Raw genomic sequence first — 23,178 nt, forward strand, 5'->3', positions numbered from 1 at the left:
AAGAAATGGACTTAAGCATCGATTAATTTAGAGAAAAGTGGACTGAAGAAAGTATATGTATGGACTCCCTGGCAATGGTAAATGGCTTGATTGGTTAGGCAGGAGCTTAGAGGAACATGATTAGAAATTCAGAGTTGGAGAAGTCTGGGGAAGAAGCATGTGTATAAACCTATGGAAATGGGCCCAACCTGAATCTGTTTGTCTCATGTAAATACCTATTAGAGAAGACGCACTTTGGGCATGGCATAAAATCAGCTGGATATTAGTCACCCAGTGATTGCACAGTGAGTCCATGAATGGAGTAGCTATGTTTTCTAGGCTATAGTTTATTCATGGGCTAAAAAGCTTGGGTTCCCTCTCAGAGACTGATCGAGCTGATTGAGTCTGAGCTCATAGTATCATACCATCTGTTGAAGAGACATTAAACAGCCATTTGGTTTCAATCTGATTGCAATGAAACACTTCCAAACTGGAGGTGACAGCAATTTATCCTTACCAAAATGGATGCATAGTCTGGGGTTAAGTTATTTATTCCTATCTGTAATGCCTTAACCTACTATTTGAAGACTCAGACAATGTCTGTTTTACTGGCATAGGATCTCACATAATACCTCTATGGGCAATTGACCTGCTTAATAACAAAGAAGGGATAGTAGTGGGCATATGGCCATGTCATTCATTAGTCCTGCCATACACTTTAGCACGCTGAAGCTTCCAAGCCTGACAGAAAATTGGAAAAACTCTTAAATGCACACTTACATGCTTAAATGCAACACCTTGTGGGGCTGGAGTGCTGTTCTCTAAGATGTGGTATTTGAGTCAACAGCCACTGTGTGCTGTTGTGCTCTGAGAGGTAGAGAGTTCAAGGGTTGGTAGTAGGAGTGGTCCCTCTCATTACCACTTTCAGGGACCTTTTGAGAACAAACTGTGCACCCTTTCTTCATTGGTGTTAACCAAGAATGCTAACAACAGAGACCTGGTTGAGGCAAACAATGTGTTTACTTGATGTTTGTTAGGATTGCAGCCCAGGAGACACAGACCCAAGAAGCACTTGAATTGTGCTCTGCTGGACTAAAAAATGGGGGAGGTTTGTAAAGGCAAAAAAACGCAGGAATTAGGTTTGTCAAGAATTAGGATTGGAGCTGGCAAGAAGTAAGGGTGTTTGTTAAGAAACGATCAGTTGGGGTCCGAAATAATTACATAGTTGAAAATGGTGGGGGCAAGGACTTGGAGACTACAAGGTTGCAGCTAGCAGCTGTTAGCAGATATTGTTTTGAAAAAGGCCTGGTGGTGTCCTTGAGTTTGATACAGTTCAGAGAAAATTCAAGTTCTCAGTAATTTTGGAATGTGTCTGAAACCGTATCCACAATGGCCACTCAGCTTCATTTTGGATGCCTGAACCACAGTTACTCCATTTTTATTTTATTTTATTTTTGGTACGTGGGCCTCCCACTGTTGTGGCCTCTCCCATTGCGGAGCACAGGCTCCAGATGCGCAGGCTCAGCGTCCATGGCTCACGGGCCCAGCTGCTCCGCGGCATGGGGGATCTTTCCAGACCGGGGCACGAACCCGTGTCCCCTGCATCAGCAGGCAGACCCTCAACCACTGCGCCACCAGGGAAGCCCTTTATTCTACTTCTGATCCTTCAGTTCGAGTCCACTGAACTGAGTATATATTCTGTTGCTAATTACTCTGTTTCAATTACTCTTGCATTAGAGTTTATACTAATTTCATAAGGATTTATGGATTTATTTCATCCTTTGTGAGTGAAAAATGGACTATTCTGCAAGAACGCTGGAGAACTACTGCACCCCTCCTGCCTATTCTCCTATTGGTACACCTGTGTTCTGGTCAGGCCCCTGTCTTCCATTTCACACGTTGGGCTTTTCTAATAAGGTACTGATCTTGAGTGGCAATGGGTGTGGGCTCCTATTTGATGCATTGTCATGGATTTAAACATAATTATTAGCTCTGTATGTCTTGGGTAGATAAAGAAAAACCTCTCAATCCCATAGCCATTGCCAAAAAGCAGGAGGATCTGTAGCACTAGAATTGCATGACTGATTTTTCAATTGCGTTAGTTTCTCCTGCTTTAAATCTGTTTCAGAGGTACAAGAAAACCTTACCAAAATTTATGTCTTACATGTTTATTAGTTTGCTAGAGCTGCCATAACAGCTCTACAGCCACAGAATGGGTAGTTTATACAACAGAAATTTGTTTTCTCACAGTTCTGGAAGCTAGAATTCTAAAATCAAGGTTTCGTTTGGCAGATTTGGTTTTTCCTGAGGCTTCTTTTCTTGGCTTGTAGATGACCACCTTCTTGCTTTGTCCTCACATGACCTTTTCTCTGTGTGCATGCATCCCCCGTATCTCCATCACTTCTTATAAGGATACCAGATTTATTGGATTATGGCCCACCCATATGACCCTGTTTAACCTTATTTATCCCTATAAAAACCCTGTCTCCAAATACAGTGACATTCTACAGCTTTGGAGGTTTATAAGTTCAACATATGAACTTTGGAGGACACAGTTCAGTCTATAACACCACGGCCAGTGGAAGTATCATAATGCTCTATTTAAAGGAGCCAATATGTATAAGGTGTTCAGAACAGTTCCCAGCACATAATTAGGGCTCAGTCATTACTGGTGGTGAGAGTTACTATTACTGTTCATGTTGTGGCAGTGATTATTTTTATTAATTATTACTAGCATTTAGCAAACTAAGGCCATACAAATATCAACCTAAGGTAAAACTTTTTTTTACAACCATGTGTTGTTATCCTCCAAGCAATAGCTGTCTTATTTGAGGTGCTATTTAATATTACAAAACCCAAGCCAGTGGAAGGATTTGGACAGAGTAGAAGAGGCAGTTTGGAAAAAGTGAAGGCTTTGGAATAAGAAGACCTGTGTTCAAACTCCAACTCTGCAAAGCATTGGCAGAGTCACTTGAAGCAAATCCTTTAACTTCCCTACCTCTCATTCTCTGCATCTAAAAAACAAAATAACTAGTTTGTATTTGTATTACAAAGATCAAGGAAGACAACATATTTGGAATTTGGGAAGGGCAATAATTTTATGTGTCAACTTGCTTGGGTAAAGGTGCGCCTGCATAGCTGGTAAAGCATTATTTCTGGGTGTGTCTGTGAGGGTGTTTTAGGAAGAGATTAGTATTTGCATCAGTAGACTTAGTAAAGAAGATCACCCTCACCAATAGGGGTGGGCATCACCTAATCTGTTAGGGTCTGACTAGAACAAAAAGGTGGAGGAAAGGTGAACTTGCTCTTTGCTTGAGCTGGGACATCCATTTTCACCTGGCCTCAGACATCAGTGCTCTTGGTTTAGACTTGGACTGGGACTTACACCATTGGCTCCCTTGGTTCTCACACCTCAGAGTTTGGACTGGAACTGCACCACTGGATTTCCTGGGCCTCCAGCTTGCAGATGGCAGATTATGGGACTTCTCAGGCTCCATAATTGTGTGAACCAATCCCTCATAATAAATCTCTTTCTGTTTATCTCTATATATCCTATTGATTCTGTTTCTCTGGAGAACCCTGACTAGCAAAACAGCTTTGTCCTGAACCATAATTCTAACCATTGTTCAGTGCTAAAAGCAATGCAGATGTCAGATGAACACCCATTTTACCAAAAATAGAAAAAAACTACAATTGTGAAAAAATTGGCATCACCATCTTGACTCTTTTAGACATTGTAATTAGGAAGCAAGAGACTTTTCACTTATATTGTATGTTTATAGACACTTTTCCCTGAAGGGAAAATACTTTAATCATAAGGAAGGTAAACATGAAAGAGTGAAACAAATTCCATAAATGCTTAGACCTGGGAGGGATGATAGAGGTTGTCTATCTTATTTTTGCAGACGAAGGCAGTGAGGCCACAAAAAAGGAAGAAATTTGTCCAAGGTCACACAGTGAATTTGTGGCAGAATTGAGTCTGAAGTCCATTTTTCCTGGCTTTAAATTTACTGCTCTTTCTATAGAGTCACACTGTTTCTCTCTAGCTTTCACTAGTTACGGGCCTGAATATAATGGCCAAGAAGATACTTCTGTTAGGATAATGTGCTTTATCTGTACACTGAATTTGTAATCCGTGACTTGGTGCAATTTGAGGTTTCACTGATCTGTCACGGTAGCATTTGGGTACCTTTCCTATAAGAGTGAAGTGTAGATGACCTTTAGGCATTTGGTAGCATGGATTCACTTCCTCGACATGACAGCTCATCTGATGCTGGATCTAAGGGAAAGGGAAGCAGGGACCCAAGGAAGGGTTTTAAAGCCTTGAGACAAAGATTGATCATGGCTTGCATGGATTGTTATATTCATAAGAGTGGGGATGGATGTCTGAATATATAGGAGGTCTTCATTTCTAGGTAGCTGGGACTCAATACAGGGACCCTTGATTCAAACAGGGAGTTAGGAAAAGAGGTGGCAGGGTCTCTGATAGAAGCTTCAAGAAGTTTTAAATTTGACGTGAGCCCACATCCAGTGGTTTTTTATAGGTATCCCTGGGCTCCTTGTTAAAATGGAGAGACAGCTAAATATCTTTTTGCTTGAGAATTACTGTGAAGGTTCTTTTGATGTTTCTAGGCACTTGCTATCCAGAGTTATAGACACCGTGAATATTTTATAAGATAGCCACAGATATTAATAGCATTTGGGAGGCTTTCATAATATGTACTTTTAGCAAAAAGTATTATTTTCCATGTCACCCTATTGTTTGCAGATTTTCTTATTTTTTATGTATATTGAAAACAGAAAAAAATGAATGACATCCAACAGAAACTATCCTACCTATGGAGCACTAGGACTTTTGTACTTATTTTTTCTTCCTTTTAAGCACACTCCTTTGAAGTACAAAAGGCTAGAAAACCTAAAGAACAAAGGAATGATGTCAGTAACTAAGGATGGATAATGTCCTGTTAGAACCAACCCGTGGCTCCTGATGCTTACTTAAATTGGCAAACATTAAATGGAAAGTTCTGTAACTTTAATGGGCATTAGAATTGCCTGGGACTTTATAAAATGCTGATTTCAAGGTTCCTTCTCAAGAGAGCCTGGATAGCATCCCTTGGATTGAGCTCAGAAATCAGCATTTTGTTTCATTTCATTTTTTCTACTTAAAACTTTTAAAATTATATCTATTATGATTATAAAGAAAAGTATGAATAAACACCAAGAGTACCAGAATTATTTTTTTTACATTTTAATTATTTATTTAATTTTTGGCTGTGTTGGGTCTTTGTTGCTGTGTGCGGGCTTTCTCAAGCTGTGGCGAGCGGGGGCTGCTCTTCCTTGCAGTGCATGGTCTTCTCATTGCCGTGGCTTCTTTTGTTGTGGAGCACAGGCTCTAGGCATGCAAGCTTCAGTAGTTGCAGCGCATGGGCTCAGTAGTTGTGGTACACAGTCTTAGTTGCTCCGGGGCATGTGGGATCTTCCCAGACCAGGGATCAAACCCGTGTCCCGTGCATTGGCAGGTGGGTTCTTAACCACTGCACCAGAAGGGAAGTCTTTAACATTTTTATTGAAGTATAGTTGATTTACAATGTGGTATTAGTTTCAGGTGTACAGCAAAAGTGATTCAGTTATACATTTATATATAAACACACACACACACACACACATATATATATATATATATATATATTCTTTTTCAGATTCTTTTCCATTATACGTTATTACAAGATACTGAGTATAGCTCCCTGTGCTGTACAGTAGGTCCTTGTTGGTAGAAATCTGCATTTTAAGTAATTGTTTAAGATGATTCTGATGATGGTGGTCTAAATAATACTCCTGCTAACAGGGGGATGCCTCTAATTCCTTCACTCCAGCAAGAAATCTCAAAGACTCATAAATCATAGAATTTCAAAAATACAATGTACCTTATGAATTATCTCACTAGTCCAACTGTCATCTCTTTTTAAGATCTGTCCAGAACATCCCCGTTGGAAATTGCTTTGTTTTACAAAGTTTATTTTTGTAATGAACCAAAGTCTTTCTCCATGTGCCTTATAGTCACTGTCTTTCTACTTTTTTTTTTACATCTTTACTGCAGTATAATTGCTTTACAATGGTGTGTTAGTTTCTGCCTTATAACAAAGTAAATCAGTTATACATATACATATGTTCCCATATCTCTTCCCCCTTGCATCTCGCTCCAACCCACCCTCCGTATCCCACATCTCTAGGTGTTCACAAAGCACCGAGCTGATCTCCCGGTGCTATGCGGCTGCTTCCCACCAGCTATCTATTTTATGTTTGGTAGTGTATATATATCCATGCCACTCTCTCGCTTTGTCACAGCTTACACTTCCCCCTCCCCGTATCCTCAAGTCCATTCTCTAGTAGGTCTGTGTCTTTATTCCTGTCTTACCCCTAGGTTCTTCATCACATTTTTTTTCTAAAATTCCATATATATGTGTTAGCATATGGTATTTGTCTTTCTCTTTCTGACTTACTTCACTCTGTATGACAGACTCTAAGTCCATCCACCTTATTACAAATAGCTCAATTACGTTTCTTTTTATGACAGAGTAATATTCCATTGTATATATGTGCCACATCTTCTTTATCCATTCATCCGATGATGGACACTTAGTTTGTTTCCATTTCCGGGCTATTGTAAATAGAGCTTATAATGAACATTTTGGTACATGACTCTTTTTGAATTATGTCTTTCTCAGGTTATATACCCAGTTGTGGGATTTCTGGGTCATACTGTAGTTCTATTTGTAGTTTTTTTAAGGAAGCTCCATACTGTTCTCCATGGTGGCTGTAACAATTCACATTCCCACTAGCAGTGCAAGAGTGTTCCCTTTTCTCCACACCCTCTCCAGCATTTATTGTTTCTAGATTTTTTGATGATGGCCATTCTGACTGGTGTGAGATGATATCTCATTGTAGTTTTGATTTGCATTTCTCTAATGATTAATGATGTTGAGCATTCTTTCATGTGTTTGTTGGCAGTCTGTATATCTTCTTTGGAGAAATGTCTATTTAGGTCTTCTGCCCATTTTTGGATTGGGTTGTTTGTTTTTTTTTGTTATTGAGCTGCATAAGCTGTCTATAAACTTTGGAGATTAATCCTGTGTCAGTTGCTTCATTTGCAAATATTTTCTCCCATTCTGAGGGTTGTCTTTTGCTCTTGTTTATGGTTTCCTTTGCTATGCAAAAGCTTTGTAGTTTCACTAGGTCCCATTTGTTTATTTTTGTTTTTATTTCCATTTCTGTAGAAGGTGGGTCAAAAAAGATCTTGCTGTGATTTATATCATAGGATGTTCTGCCTATGTTTTCCTCTAAGAGTTTGATAGTTTCTGGTCTTACATTTAGGTCTTTAATACATTTTGAGCTTATTTTTGTGTATGGTGTTAGGGAATGATCTAATCTCATACATTTACATGTACCTGTCCAGTTTTCCCAGCACCACTTATTGAAGAGGCTGTCCTTTCTGCACTGTACATTCCTGCCGCCTTTATCAAAGATAAGTTGACCATATGTGCGTGGGTTTATCTCTGGGCTTTCTATCCTGTTCCACTGATCTATCTTTCTGTTTTTGTGCCAGTACCATACTGTCTTGATTACTGTAGCTTTGTAGTATAGTCTGAAGTCAGGGAGCCTGATTCCTCCAGCACCGTTTTTCGTTCTCAAGATTGCTTTGGCTATTCGGGGTCTTCTGTGTTTCCATCCAAATTGTGACATTTTTTGTTCTAGTTCTGTGAAAAACACTATTGGTAGTTTGATAGGGATTGCATTGAATCTGTAGATTGCTTTGGGTAGTAGAGTCATTTTCACAATGTTGATTCCTCCAATCAAAGAACATGGTATATCTCTCCATCTATTTGTATAATCTTTAATTTCTTTCATCAGTGTCTTATAATTTTCTGCATACACATCTTTTGTCTCCTTAGGTAGGTTTATTCCTAGATATTTTATTCTTTTTGTTGCAATGGTAGATAGGAGTGTTTTCTTGATTTCACTTTCAGATTTTTCATCATTAGTGTATAGGATTGCCAGAGATTTCTGTGCATTAATTTTGTATCCTGCTACTTTACCAAATTGATTGATTAACTCTAGTAATTTTCTGGTAGCATCTTTAGGATTCTCTATGTATAGTATCATGTCATCTGCAACAGTGACAGCTTTACTTCTTTTTTTCCGATTTGGATTCTTTTTATTTCCTTTTCTTCTCTGATTGCTGTGGCTAAAACTTCCAAAACTATGTTGAATAAGAGTGGTGAGAGTGGGCAACCTTGTCTTGTTCCTGATCTTAGTGTAAATGCTTTCAGTTTTTCACCATTGAGGATGATGTTGGCTGTGGGTTTGTCATATATGGCCTTTATTATGTTGAGGAAAGTTCCCTCTATGCCTACTTTCTGGAGGGTTTTTATCATAAATGGGTGTTGAATTTTGTCAATCGCTTTCTCTACATGTATTGAGTTGATCATATGGTTTTTCTCCTTCAATTTGTTAATATGGTGTATCACATTGATGGATTTGCGTATATTTAAGAATCCTTGCATTCCTGGAATAAACCCCACTTGATCATGGTGTATGATCCTTTTAATGTGCTGTTAGATTCTGTTTTCTAGTATTTTGTTGAGGATTTTGCATCTGTGTTCACCAGGGATATTGTCCTGTAATTTTCTTTCTTTGTGACATCCTTGTCTGGTTTTGTTATCAAGGTGATGGTGACCTCGTTGAATGAGTTTGGGAGTATTCCTCCCACTGCTATACTTTGGAAGAGTTTGAGAAGGATAGGTGTTAGCTCTCCTCTATGTGTTTGATAAAATTAGCCTGTGATGTCATCTCGTCCTGGGCTTTTGTTTGTTGGAAGTTTTTAAATCACAGTTTCAATTTCAGTGCTTGTGATTGGTCTGTTCATATTTTCTATTTCTTCCTGATTCAGTCTTGGCAGGTTGTGCATTTCTAAGAATTGTCCACTTCTTCCAGATTGTCCATTTTATTGGCATAGAGTTGCTTGTAGTAATCTTTCATGATCTTTTGTATTTCTGCAGTGCCAGTTGTTACTTCTTTTTCATTCCTAATTCTATTGATTTGAGTCTTCTCCCTTTTTTTCCTGATGAGTCTGGCTAATGGTTTATCAATTTTGTTTATCTTCCCAATGAACCAGCTTTTCGTTTTATTGATATTTGCTATCATTTCCTTCATTTCATTTTCATTCATTTCTGATCTGATCTTTACGATTTCTTTCCTTCTGCTAACTTTGGGGTTTTTTTTTTTTTCTTCTTTCTCTAATTGCTTTAGGTGCAAAGTTAGGTTGTTTATTCGAGATGTTTTCTGTTTCTTCAGGTACGATTATATTGCTATAAACTTCCCTCTTAGAACTGCTTTTGCTGCCTCCCATAAGTTTGGGGTCGTCGTGTCTACATTGTCATTTGTTTCTAGTTATTTTTTGATTTCCTCTTTGGTTTCTTCAGTGTTCACTTCGTTATTAAGTAGTGTATTGTTTAGCCTCCATGTGTTTGTATTTTTTACAGATCTTTTCCTGTAATTGTTATCTAGTCTCATAGCATTGTGCTCAGAAAAGATACTGGATACAATTTCAATTTTCTTAAATTTACCAACGCTTGATTTGTGACCCAAGATATGATCTATCCTGGAGAATGTTCCATGAGTACTTGAGTAAATTGCATTATTCTGTTGTTTTTGGATGGAATGTCATATACATATCAATCAAGTTCATCTTGTTTAATATAACATTTAAAGCTTGTGTTTCCTTATTTATTTTCATATTGGATGATCTGTCCATTGGTGAAAGTGGGGTGTTAAAGTCCCCTACTATGAATGTGTTACTGTAGATTTCCCCTTTTATGGCTGTTAGTATTTGCCTTATGTATTGAGGTGCTCCTATATTGGGTGCATAAATGTTTAAAATTGTTATCTTCTTCTTGGATCAATCCCTTGATCATTATGTAGTGCCCTTCTTTGTCTCTTCTAATAGTCTTTATTTTAAAGTCTATTTCGTCTTATTTGAGAATTGCTACTCCAGCTTTCTTTTGGATTCCATTTGCATGGAGTATCTTTTTCCATCCCCTTACTTTCAGTCTGTATGTGTCTCTAGGTCTGAAGTGGGTCTCTTGTAGACAACATATATATGGGTCTTGTTTTTGTATCCATTCAGCCAGTCTGTGTCTTTTGGTGGGAACATTTAATGCATTTATATTTAAGGTAATTATCAATATGTATGTTCCTATTCCCATTTTCTTAATTGTTTTGGGTTTGTTATTGTAGGTCTTTTCCTTCTCTTGTGTTTCTTGCCTAGAGAAGTTCCTTTAGCATTTGTTATAAAGCTGGTTTGGTGGTGTTGAACTCTCTCAGCTTTTGCTTGTCTGTAAATGTTTTAATTTCTCCATCAAATCTGAATGAGATACTTGCTGGGTATAGTAATCTTGGTTGCAGGTTTTTCTCCTTCATCACTTTAAATATGTCTTGCCAGTCCCTTCTGCTGAAAGATCAGCTGAAAGATCTGCTGAAAGATCAGCTGTTAACCTTATGGGGATTCCCTTGTGTGTTATTTGTTGTTTTTCCCTTGCTGCTTTTAATATGTTTTCTTTGTATTTAATTTTTGACAGTTTGATTAATATGTGTCTTGGAGTATTTCTCCTTGGATTTATCCGATATGGGACTCTCTGTGCTTCCTGGACTTGATTAACTATTTCCTTTCCCATATTAAGGAAGTTTTCAACTATAATCTCTTCAAATATTTTCACAGTCCCTTTCGTTTTCTATTCTTATTCTGGAACACCTTTAATTCAAATGTTTGTGTGTTTAATGTTGTCCCAGAGGTCTCTGAGACTGTCCTCAGTTATATTCATTCCTTTTTCTTTATTCAGCTCTGCAGTAGTTATTTCCACTATTTTATCTTCCAGGTCACTTATCCGTTCTTCTGCCTCAGTTATTGTGTTATTCATCCCATCTAGAGTATTGTTATTTTCATTTATTGTGTTGTTCATTGCTGCTTGTTTCATCTTTAGTTCTTCTAGGTCCTTGTTAAATGTTTCTTGCATTTTGTCTATTCTATTTCCAAGATTTTAGATCATCTTTACTGTCATTATTCTGAATACTTTTTCAGGTAGACTGCCTATTTCCTCTTCATTTGTTAGGTCTGGTGGGTTTTTACCTTGCTCCTTCATCTGCTGTGTGTTTTTCTGTCTTCTCATTTTGCTTATCTTACTGTGTTTGGAGTCTCCATTTTTCAGACTGCAGGTTCACAGTTCCCCTTGTTTTTGGTGTCTGTCCCCACTGGCTAAAATTGTTTCAGTGGGTTGTGTACGCTTCCTGGTGGAGCGGACTGGTGCCTGTGTTCTGGTGGATGAGGCTGGATCCTGTCCTTATGGTGGGCAGGTCCATTTCTGGTTGTGTGTTTTGGGGTGTCTGTTGACTTATTATGATTTTAGGCAGCCTCTCTGCTAGTGGGTGGAGTTGTGTTCCTGTCTTGCTGGTTGTTTGGCATAGGGTGTCCAGCACTGTAGCTTGCTGGTCGTTGAGTGAAGCTGGGTGCTGGTGTTGAGATGGAGATTTCTGGAGATTTTCGTCATTTGATATTATGTGGAGCTGGGAGGTCTCTTGTGGACCAGTGTCCTGAAGTTGGCTCTCTCACCTCAGAGGCACAGCACTGACTCCTGGCTGCAGCACCAAGAGCCTTTCATCCACACAGCTCAGAATAAAAGGGAGAAAAAGTGTAAAGAAATAAAGAAAGAAAGGAAGAAAGAAAGGAGGAAAGAAAGAAAGAAAGAAAGAAAGAAAGAAAGAAAGAAAGAAAGAAAGAAAGAAAGAAAGGAGGGAGGGAGGGTGGAAGGAAGGAAGGAGAGAAGGAAGGAAAGAAAGAAAAGAAGAAAGAAGATAAAAGAAAATAAAATAAAGTAAGATAAAATAAAGTTATTAAAATAAAAAATAAGTATTAAGAAAAAAAATTTTTTAAAAAAGAAAAACCAAACCAAACAAAAACTGGATGGATAGAACCCTAGGACAAATGGTGGAAGCAAAGCTACACAGACAAAATCTCACACAGAAGCATCCACATACACACTCACAAAAAGAGGAAAAGGGGAAAAAATAATGTCTTGCCCTCAAAGTCCACCTCCTCAATTTGGGATGATTTGTTGTCTATTCAGATATTCCACAGATTCAGGGTACATCAAGCTGATTGTTGAGCTTTAATCCGCTGCTTATGAGGCTGCTGGGAGAGATTTCTCTTTCTCTTCTTTGTTCTCACAGTTCCCAGATTTGGCCCTGCCTCTGTGTGTAGGTCAGTGGAGGGTGTCTGTTCTTTTCTCAGACAGGACGGAGTTAAAGGAGCAGCTGCTTCAGGGACTCTGGCTCACTCAGGCTGGGGGCAGGGAGGGGTACGGAGTGCAGGGCAAGCCTGCGGTAGCAGAGGCCGGCGTGACGTTGCACCAGCCGGAGGCGCGCCGTGCTGCGTTCTCCCGGGGAAGTTGTCCCTGGATCCCGGAACCCTGGCAGTGGTGGGGTACACAGGCTCCCCGGAAGGAGGGCATGGATAGTGACCTGTGCTCACACACAGGCTTCTTGTTGGCAGCAGCAGCAGCCTTAGCGTCTAATGCCCATCTCTGGGGTCCACACTGTTAGCCACGGGTCGCACCCATCTCTGGAGCTCCTTTAAGCAGTGCTCTTAATCCCCTCTCCTCGCGCACCAGGAAACAAAGAGGGAAGAAAAAGTCTCTTGCCTCTTTGGCAGGTCCAGACTTTTCCCCGGACTCCCTCCCGGCCATCCGTGGTGCACTAACCCCCTTCAGGCTGTGTTCACACCGCCAACCCCAGTCCTCTCCCTGCACTCCGACCCGAAGCCCGAGCCTCTGCTCCCAGCCCCGCCCACCTCGGCAGGTGGGAAGACAAGCCTCTCGGTCTGGTGAGTGCCAGTCGGCACCGATCCTCTGTGTGGGAATCTCTCCGCTTTGCCCTCCACACCCCTGTTGCTGTGCTGTCCTCTGCGGCTCCGAAGCTCCCCCTCTCTGCCACCCGCAGTCTCCGCCCGCGAAGTTGCTTCCAGTGTGTGGAAACCTTTCCTCCTTCACAGCTCCCTCCCACTGGTGCAAGTCCCATCCCTATCCTTTTGTCTCTGTTCATTCTTTTTTCTTTAGCCCTACCCAGATACGTGGGGAGTTTCTTGCCTTTTGGGAGGTCTGAGGTCTTCTGCCAGCTTTCAGTAGGTGTTCTGTAGGAGTTGTTCCACGTGTAGATGTATTTCTGGTTTATCTGTGGGGAGGAAGTTGATTTCTGCATCTTACTCTTCTGCTATCTTCCCCTCGTCCTTCTGTCTTTCTACTTTTAAGACTGTGTGTAAATCGTTCTGTTCTTTTTTCATGTATTAGAAGATAATCTTCCATACCCCTTTGACACTTTCATTCCCTGTGCAAAACATTCCAAGTTGTAAAGCATTCAGAATTTTTACCATTATATCACATTTCAAGACATGAAAAATAGTTTAGCAGGTATTTCTTCTGGCTGCTCCAAGCCTGCATGTCCATTTGGGATGCAAGATAATTTTTTTAATGAACTAGTTATTCAATTGCTGTGCCTGTACTAGTTGAATTGCCTCTAACTGCCTTAGTCCAAGCTCTTCCTTATAGGTCAAGTTGGGCAGTGCAATTATGAGATACATTTCACCAATTTCCATTTCACCCATTTTCCTAAAGATGTATTCTCCAAGTGTTGATGAGTTACTCCTGATGTGTCTGGCTATAATGTGTCAAGCACTGTGTTTGGTGTCACTGTTGTGTTGTCAGTTGCAGTGATAGACAATTAGGATATCTCACTCCCTAATTCCCCTGTGGAGTGGTCTTCTTAACTGATTCCCTCTGCATTTCTTTTAAGTTAGAGGGAGGAGTAAAAAGGACAAGGAGCACCTTTATTTGTGCTATTTCTTCTAAGAAGTTATTTCCTTTGCTTTTATTCCAGAGAACTAGGTCCCTCAGGTTTTAAGAAACTTAGGTCAGAGTTGTTATGAGATTCTTCCCAAAAGGACTGGGACATGATAAGCAGGACCAGAGGCATAGATAGAAGACAGATGGAGTAGAGAAGATGGGAAGATATTTCAGATAAAGCATATAATGAAAAAAATCAGGAAGTCAGCCTACATGATTGTGTGATGGGAAGTGTATGCATGTGTGTGTATGTGGTGGGGGAGGGTCACAATTCAAGGACCTCAACCTAGAATACTACGTTCACTTTAGGGGACAACAGAAGGTAAATAGCACACACAGTAGAGATAGGGAACTCTTCTCAAATGTCTGGCAAAAATGATTAAACTTTATGCTGAGGCAATATGGACTTAATATGCTGATGCCCCATCTAACATCCTGAGAATGAGCTCATCACATGACTGCCGACAGTTTAGGAAAACCCAACTAGAAGTTAATGTGGCATAAATTTAGTTACTTAGTCTGGTATTATCCTCTGTTGAAGGAAAGTTAGGGGTCAGCTTCTCTGATAGAGAGAATATTGACAAGAGGACAAATATGACCTGTGTCTCATCTAAATTAGGACATTCTAATTTGGAAGATAAGCTCAGGGGAAAAGAGCATCTGAGACACTGACATTAATATTAGCAGAGCCATATATAAAAATACCACAGAAATTGGGATATGTACAACAATTATGGTAAAACTAAACCCAGATTAGATATCTGTTATTCAGTCTTCACTGGTAGCATAAGTTCCTATGACTTGCATATAAGTGAGTATGTGTGTTAAAAAACTGTAATATATGTGTATATTTCTTTAAAAAGATTTGCTCCTAGAAAGCAGTAGTCTGTCTTTATAGATTGATGTCATATTTAAATAATATTTAAATCAATAAGGGAATTTTAATAATATTCTGTGAGCCAGCAAGATTAGTGGTACAAGTAAAAAAAGGAAAAAAAGAAAAAGAAAAGGCTATCAGAAACTCCATTAATTCAAATAGAGTTTCCAGATTAGGAGAGGTGATAGTTCAGTGGACTCTGCACTAATATGATCACACACATTGTATTGTGTTAAATTCTAATCACAGCCTTTTAAAAAGGAAATAGACAAGAACGAGTTCTAATGTAAGAAAATTACTATGTGTTAAGAAAGGCCTGAATGTAACTTCATACAGAAAGGATAATTATTTTAAAGTTTAAATAGCTGTAACATGAAAGGGAGACTGCATTTTCATGTTTTCTTGCAGCTAGACTTAAGGCTAAATAGTGAAATTTAGGAAGGGAGTTTCTAGCTCAATATAGAAAGAGTATTATAAAAGCCAATACTTTCTAATACAGAGTAATCTAATGTAATGTCTGGATGATTATATATCTATGATATTACAGAAAGGATTCCTATGCAAAATTTCATGGGAGATAGAATTAGAAACCCTCAATGTCCTTTTTTATTTTTTTATACATTCTCTTATATATTCTATTACACATATTATTCTCTAATATTTATAACAGTAGCTTGAATCTTTCAATAAAAAGATAAAATTCATGAGAGCAAAACAAATGAAAATATTTGTTTTTACTACTACTTAAAGTTGTATGTAACTATAATATTTACTTATACTGGTATCAAAAATTAATAGAGTTCAGCATCTGAACAAAGTTATTATGAAAACCATATAATACTATGTTATAAAATCCTGCAGCCTGTGCAACAAAAACCACATTCACAGAAAGATAGACAAGATGAAAAGGCAGAGGGCTAAGTACCAGATGAAAGAACAAGATAAAACCCCAGAAACACAACTAAATGAAGTGGAGATAGGAAACCTTCCAGAAAAAGAATTCAGAATAATGATGGTGAAGAAGATCCAGGACTTCGGAAGAAGAATGGAGACAAAGAACGAGAAGATGCAAGAAATATTTAACAAAGATCTAGAAGAATTGAAGAACAAACAAACAGAGATGAACAACACAATAAATGAAATGAAAACTACAGCAGAAGGAATCAATAGAAGAATAACTGAGGCAGAAGAATGGATAAGTGACCTGGAAGACAGAATGGTGGAATTCATGGCTGTGGAAGAGAATAAAGAAAAAAGAATGAAAAGACAAGAAGACAGCCTAAGAGACCTCGGAGACAACATTAAACAAAACAACATCCACATTATAGGGGTTCCAGAAGGAGAAGAGAGAGAAAGGACCTGAGAAAATATTTGAAGAAATGATAGTTGAAACTTCACTAACATGGCAAAGGAAAAAGCCACCCAAGTCCAGGAAGTGCAGAGAGCCCCATACAGGATAAACCCAAGGAGAAACATGCCAAGATACACAGTAATCAAATTGGCAAGTATTAAAGACAAAGAAAAATTATTGAAAGCAGCAAGGGAAAAATGACAAATAAAATACAAGGGAACTCCCATAAGGTTAACAGCTGATTTCTCAGCAGAAACTCTACAAGACAGAAGGGAGTGGCATGATATACTTAAAGTGATGAAAGGGAAGAACTTACAACCAAGATTACTCTACCCAGCAAGGATCTCATTCAGATTCGATGGAGAAATCAAAAGTTTTACAGACAAGCAAAAGCAAAGAGCACCAACAAACCAGCTTTACAACAAATGCTAAAGGAACTTCTCTAAGTGGGAAACAGAAGAGAAGAAAAGGACCTACAAAAACAAACCCAAAACAATTAAGAAAATGGTAATAGGAACATACATATCGATAATTACCTTAAATGTGAATGGATTAAATGCTACAACCAAAAGACACAAGTTTGCTGAATGGATACAAAAGCAAGACCCATATATGCTGTCTACAAGAGACCCACTTCAGACCTAGGGACACATTCAGACTGAAAGTGAGGGGATGGAAAAAGATATTCCAGGCAAATGGAAATCAAAAGAAAGCTGGAGTAGCAATACTCATATCAGATACAATAGACTTTAAAATAAAGAATGTTATAAGAGATAAGGAAGGACAGTACATACTGATCAATGGATCAATCCAAGAAGAAGATACAACAACTGTAAATATAGATGCAGGCAACATAGGAGCACCTCAATACATAAGGCCAATGTTAACAGCTATAAAAGAGGAAATCTACAGTAACACAATAATAGTGGGGTACTTTAACACCTCACTTACAGCAATGGACAGATAACCGAAACAGAAGCTTTAAATGCCACATTAGGTCAGATAGATTTAATTGATATTTATAGAACATTGCATCCCAAAACCGCAGATTACACTTTCTTCTCAAGTGCGCATGGAACATTCTCCAGGATAGATCACATCTTGGGTCACAAATCAAGCCTCAGTAAATTTAAGAAAATTGAAATCATATCAAGCATTTTTTCTGACCACAACACTATGAGAATAGAAATGAATTACAGGGAAAAAACACAAACACAGGTAGACTAAACAATATGATACTAAATAACAAAGTGATCACTGAAGAAATCAAAAAATACCTAGAAACAAATGTTAGTGAAAACACAATGATTCAAAACCTATGTGATGCAGCAAAAGCAGTTCTAAGAGGGAAGTTTCTAGCTATAGAAGTCTACCTCAAGAAACAAGAAAACTCTCAAATAAACAATCTAAGCTTACACCTAAAGGAACTAGAGAAAGAAGAACAAGCAAAACCCAATGTTAGCAGAAAGAAAGAAATCTTAAAGATTAGAGCAGAAATAAACAAATAAAGATTAGAGCAGAAATAAATGAAATAGAAACAAAGAAAACAAAGATCAATAAAACTAAAAGCTGGTTCTTTGAGAAGATGAACAAAATTGTTAAACCATTAGCCAGGCTCATCAAGAAAAAGAGAGAAAGGGCTCAAATCAATAAAGTTAGAAATGAAAAGGGAGAAGTTACAACAGACACTGAAGAAATACAAAGCATCCTAAGAGACTACTACAAGCAACCTTATGCCAATAAAGTGGACAATCTGGAAGAAATGGACAAATTCTTAGAAAGGTACAACCTTCCAAGACTGAACCAGGAAGAAATAGAAAATATGAACAGACCAACCACAAGTAATGAAATTGAAAATGTGATTTAAAATCTTCCAACAAACAAAAGTCCAGGACCAGATTGCTTCACAGGTGAATTCTGTCAGACATTTAGAGAAGAGCTAACAACCAGCCTTCTCAACTCTTCCAAAAAATTCCAGTAGGAAGGAACACTCCCAAACTCCTTCTATGAGGCCATCATCACCCTGATACCAAAACCAGACAAAGATACAACAAAAAAAAAGAATATTACAGAGCAATATCACTGATGAATATAGATACAAAAATCCTCAACAAAATAATAGCAAACACAATCCAACAACACATTAAAAGGATCATACACCATGACAAAGTGGGATTTATCCCAGGGATGCAAGGATCCTTCAACATATGCAAATCACTCAATGTGATACACCATATTAACAAATTAAAGAAGGAAACCATATGATCATCTCAATAGATGCAGAAAAAGCTTTTGACAAAATTCAACACCCATTTATGATAAAAACACTCCAGAAAGTGGGCATAGAGGGAACCTACCTCAACATAATCAAGACCATACACGACAAACCCATAGCCAACATCATTCTCAATGGTGAAAAACTAAAAGCATTTCCTCTAAAATCAGGAAGAAGGCAAGGATGTTGACTCTCACCACTGTTATTCAACATAGATTTGGAAGTCCAAGTCATGGCAATCAGAGAAGAAAAAGAAATAAAAGGAATACAAATTAGAAAAGAAGAATTAAAACTGTCACTGTTTGCAGATGACATACTACACATAGAGAATCCTAAAGAGGCCAATAGAAAACTACTAGAGCTAATAAATGAATATGGTAAATTTGCAGGATACAAAATTAATGCACAGAAATCTCTTGCATTCCTGTACACTAATGATGAAAACTCTGAAAGGGAAATTAAGGAAACACTACCATTTACCACTGCAACACAAAGAATAAAATACCTAGGAATAAACCTACCTCAGGTTACAAAAGACCTGTATGCAGAACACTATAAGACATTGATGAAAGAAATTAAAGATGATACCAACAGATGGAGAGATATACCATATTCTTGGATTGGAAGAATCAACATTGTGAAAATGACTATACTACCGAAAGCAATCTACCGATTCAATGCAATCCCTATCAAATTACCAATGGCATTTTTTACAGAACTAGAACAAAAAATGTTAAAATTTGTATGGAGACACAAAAGACCCTGAATAGCCAAAGCAGTCTTGAGGGAAAAGAAACGGAGCTGGAGGAATCAGACTGCCTGACTTCAGACTACTACAAAGCTACAATAATCAACACAATATGGTACTGACACAAAAACAGAAATATAGATCAATGGAACAGGATAGAGTGCCAGAGATTGACCCACACACCTATGGTCAACTAATCTATGACAAAGGAGGCAAGGATATACAATGGAGAAAAGACAGTCTCTTCAATAAATGGTACTGGTAAAACTGGACAGCTACATGTAAAAGAATGAAATTAGAACACTCCCTAACACCGTACACAAAAATAAACTCAAAATGGATTAGAGACCTAAATGTAAGACCAGACACTATAAAACTCCTAGAGGAAAACGTAGGAAGAACACTCTGACATACTTCACAGCAAGATTTTTTTTTGATCCACCTCCTAGAGTAATGGAAATAAAACCAAAAATAAACAAATGGGACCTAATGAAACTTAAAAGCTTTTGCACAGCAAAGGAAACTACAAAGAAGATGAAAAGGCAACCCTCAGAATGGGAGAAAATATTTGCAAATGCATCAACAGATCAAGGATTAATCTCCAAAATATATGAACAGCCCATGCAGCTCAATTTAAAAAAAACAAGAACCCAATTCAAAAATGGGCAGAAGACTTAAATAGACTTTTCTCCAAAGAAAACATACAGATGGCCAAGAAGCACATAAAAAGCTGCTCAGCATCACCTATTATTAGAGAAATGTAAATCAAAACTACAATGAGGTATCACCTTACACCAGTTAGAATGGGCATCATCAGAAAATCTACAAACAACAAATGCTGGACAGGGTGTGGAGAAAAGGGAATCCTCTTTCACTGTTGGTGGGGATCTAAATTGATACAGCCACTGTGGAGAACAGTATGGAGGTTCCTTAAAAAACTAAAAATAGAATTACCATATGACCCAGCAATCCCACTACTGGGCATATATCCCATGAAAACCATAATTCAAAAAGACACATGCACCCTAATGTTCATTGCAGCACTATTTACAATAACCAGGTCATGGGAACAACCTAAATGCCCAATGACAGACGAATGGATAAAGAGATGTTGTACATATATACAATGGAATATTACTCAGCCATAAAAAGGAACGAAAATGGGTCATTTGTGGAGACGTGGATGAATCTAGAGACTGTCATACAGAGTGAAGTATGTCAAAAAGAGAAGAACAAATATATATTAACGCGTATATGTGGAACTTAAACAAATGGTGCAGATGAACTGGTTTGCAGGGCAGAAATTGAGACACAGATGTAGAGAACAAACATATGGACATCAAGGGTGGAATGTGGCCCGGGGATGGAGTGGTGTGATGAATTGGGAGATTGGGATTGACATGTATACACTGATGTGTATAAAATGGATGACTAATAAGAACCTGCTGTATAAAAAAATAATAATAAAATTAAAAATAAATAAATAAATAAAACAATAGAATATTTCAGTTGAGAAATGGAAAATATTAAAAATGGAAGTTTTAGAAGTGGGAAATACAATATCTGAAAGAAAAAAATACCTCCTGGATGAGCAAAATCTAGATGGCAAAGAAAAATGTCAGTAAATTTGATGATAGAACAAGAAAGAGTATTTAATCTGGAGATGAAGAGAAAAAAAAATTAAAAAATAAACAGAGACTCAAAGACATAAAATTTGTTTTAACATGTAAAATCTGAGTTCATGGAGGAAGATAGAAAAATATTTGAAGACATGATGTCCCCCAAATTCCCAAACTTGACAAAAAGATAAATTTACAGATTCAAAAAGTTGAAAACCTCCAAGCAAGATAAATACAAACAAAACTATGCCTAGGCACATTATAATCAAACTTCTGAAAAGCAAACATAAAGAGAAAATCTTTCTATGGACAGAAGAAAAAATACACATTATATACAGGGGAACAAAACATTGTGCTGAGCAAGGGAAGCCAGATGCAAAAGAGTATGTGTTGTGTGATCTTATGTAAAATTCAAGAAGGAATGAAACTGATCAGTAGTGACAGAAAGCATGTCAGTGGTTACCTGGGACTGAGGGTGGGGATGACCTCAAAGGGACATGAGGAACATTTCTGAGGTACTGGGCATTTTTTATATCTTGATTGTAGTGATGTTTATGTGATTGCATATATTTATCAAAATTTGTTGAATTGTACACTTAAAATGGATGCATTTTATTTTCATAAGTTATAACTCAATAAAGTCAATTTAAATAAACAAAAGCAGTTTTTGTAAAACATCCCCCTAAAATGTAGCTGCATATCGACAATCCTAAAGTCCAGCCTATGCTATTGCCTAATAGGTGTGGCTAATAAGTATTAGTCATCTACATATTAGCCAACATAGATTTGAGAATACATCAAATAAAATGACAAGTGGTGGGCTTCCCAGGTGGCGCAGTTGTTGAGAGTCCGTCTGCCGATGCAGGGGACACGGGTTCGTGCCCCGGTCCGGGAAGATCCCACATGCCGTGGAACGGCTGGGCCCGTGAGCCATGGCCGCTGAGCCTGCGCGTCCGGAGCCTGTGCGCCACAACGGGAGAGGCCACAACAGTGAGAGGCCCGCAAAAAAAAAAAAAAAAAAAAAAAAATGACAAGTGGTGCACAAAACAACTTCAGAGAGCACAAATTTAACAGGGCAACAAATTTTCTGATTTGGTTTCTATCAGCTTGTTCAGATATTTAGAATTTTTCTTTTCAACCATCCAAAGTTTTTTATTATTACTATCAATTAAAACTTCCAGAAATCATGCAGTATTTTTTTTAACATCTTCATTGGAGTATAATTGCTTTACAATGGTGTGTTAGTTTCTGCTTTATAACAAAGTGAATCTGCTATACATATACATATACATATATTCCCATATCTCCTCCCTCTTGTGTCTCCCTCCCACCCTCCCTATCCCACCCCTCTAGGTGGTCACAAAACACTGAGCTGGTCTCCCTGTGCTGTGCGGCTGCTTCCCACTAGCTATCTATTTTACATTCCATAGTATATATAAATCCATGCCACTCTCTCACTTTGTCCCAGCTTACCCTTCCCCCTAGCCATGTCCTCAAGTCCATTCTCTACATCTGAATCTTTATTTCTGTACTGACCATAGGTCCTTCAGAACCATTTTTTTTTAGATTCCATAAACATATATTAGCATATGGTATTTGTTTTTCTCTTTCTGACTTACTTCACTCTCTATGACAGTCTCTAGGTCTATCCACCTCACTACGAATAACTCAAATTTGTTTCTTTTTATGGCTGAGTAATATTCCATTGTATATATGTACAACATCTTCTTTATCCATTCATCAGCCGATGGACACTTAGGTTGCTTCCATGTCCTGGCTATTGTAAATAGTGCTGCAATGCCCATGGTGGTACATGTCTCCTTGAATTATGGTTTTCTCAGGGTATATGTCCATTAGTGGGATTGCTGGGTCATATGGTAGTTCTATTTGTAGTTTTTTAAGGAACCTCCATACAGTTCTCCATAGGGGCTGTACCAATTTATATTCCCACCAACAGTACAAGAGGGTTCTGTTTTCTCCACACCCTCTCCAGCATTTACTGTTTGTAGATTCTTTGAAGATGGCCATTCCGACAGGTGTGAGGTGATACCTCACTGTAGTTTTGATTTGCATTTCTCTAATGATTAGTGATGCTGAGCATCCTTTCATGTGTTTGTTGGCAATCTGTATATCTTCTTTGGAGAAATGTCTATTTAGGTCTTCTACCCCTTTTTGGATTCAGTTGTTTGTTTTTTTGATATGGAGCTGCATGGGCTGCTTGTAAATTTTGGAGATTAATCCTTTGTCATTTGCAAATATTTTTACCCATTATGAGGGTTGTTTTTTCGTCTTGTTTATGGTTTCCTTTGTTGTGCAAAAGGTTTTAAGTTTCATTATGTCCCATTCATTTATTTTTATTTCCATTAATCTAGGAGTTGGGTCA

Source organism: Leucopleurus acutus (genome assembly GCF_964270905.1).
Source record: "Leucopleurus acutus genome assembly, chromosome: 19".
Lineage (NCBI taxonomy): Eukaryota > Metazoa > Chordata > Mammalia > Artiodactyla > Delphinidae > Leucopleurus > Leucopleurus acutus.